This window comes from Rhagoletis pomonella, unplaced genomic scaffold, assembly GCF_013731165.1.
Source record: "Rhagoletis pomonella isolate Grant_MI unplaced genomic scaffold, Rhpom_1.0 Rhpom_scaffold_00002, whole genome shotgun sequence".
NCBI lineage: Eukaryota > Metazoa > Arthropoda > Insecta > Diptera > Tephritidae > Rhagoletis > Rhagoletis pomonella.
The window spans coordinates 97616647-97618252 of NW_023458556.1; positions in this window are offsets into that span (position 1 = coordinate 97616647).

Sequence of the window (1606 nt, forward strand, 5' to 3'; positions counted from 1 at the left end):
AAACCACCGCTTATGTATAAGTTTTTGGTTAAAGGGAAAGAAGTATACAATTTTGTTCGCCATATTGGATCCGCCATTTTGAACTTCGAAAATCTGACGTTATATTCGAAATCAGCGACCTCAAAAACCCCAAACACTAAGTTCCAAATAAACTTGGTTACTTGTCGACTTTTGGGCAGCAAATGATAGTCGCCACACCATAGCGCACTGTATAGGTTTAGCACTCGTTCAATGTTCTAATAATTTACAAAATTTTTAAGTAATAAAAACGATGACTTAAGTTGATTATTGCTTTGTTAATGTTAATCTTAACATTCGCATTCGCACATTCGCATTCCAAAAATTCGTATTCGAGAATATGAAAAATATGAAACATCCCTAATTCATACATACAAATGCGTATGCCTATGGATGTCATCAGCCCAAGGCTAATATGCTGAAGCAGAAGTAGATTTCTAGAACGAACTCGTGCTAATATTTTTTCGTTAATCTATGTACAATGGATCTAAACTAAGTAATTAACTATTGCTCTTAAATTTATTATCAACTTTCTAATGCTCCATTGACAATGAGAGCATCCGGTCTTATGCTATCGCTAAATAACATGCCCGAGAAGAATATTAATTCAGGACTATAGACTGACATGCTTCACACAACCAGATGCAGCTGCATGGAAAGATGGTGGCGAGAATCGCAAATTATCAGGAAAATTCGTAATTTAAATGCGTAATGCACTTACTTTTACAATATTTATTGGAATAGACAGTGTACTGATTATTATTATTGACGGGCACCTCTGCATAATCACGCATTATGTAGGCATCGTTATTTCTTGCTTAGGTACAACAAGCTGTACTTATTAATTCAAGTCCAGAAATGAGTCATAGATATTTTCACGCACAAGCCTGTTGTCTTGAGAAAAAAAATAGGGAAGTTTCTTGTGGCAAATTAATTTTTCTTTTAGCCCACAATTAATCTGTTCGAATAGATATCGAGTGAAAAATATCCAACAGCAAACGATCCGTAAACTTATTTTCGTGGTGAACTACGTTTATGGGTGTAACAGTATACAAATTCCCCAAAGAGTTTTTGTGGAATGATGCTGAATTGGCAGTCCTTGGCCAGGTTTAAATCTATGCTTACGCGCCTTTCTTCACCGTCAAAAAGGTTACGCGTCTTTCTTCGCCGAAGTTTTTCTTAAGCATCTATTGTAGTCCAATTTTTTTACGCTTTTTTTTCGCCGCCAAAACACTAGCGTTCCTTTATTCGTGTCTAGTGACGATATATTATATGTATATACAGGGTGTCCCAGAAGTAACGTGCCAAACTTTAGGGGAAGGTAGGTGGGGGGTGAGCTCCCTGATAAACAAAAAATTTTCAGGTAAAAGTGTCACCGTTTTTGCAATATTTACATTTATTCGAATTTAAAAAAAAATCGTGCCTTTTCATGTGTTTTGTTTAACTGCAACTACAAACCGGGCAATACTTAGTAAATTTTTTATGTAAAATACTTCCAGATAGTTGCCTTTTTTTTCTATTCAAAACAGTAAGTGTGGCACCTTTCTGAAATCTTTATTAAATGAGCAATTCTTTTATGTAATGTAAA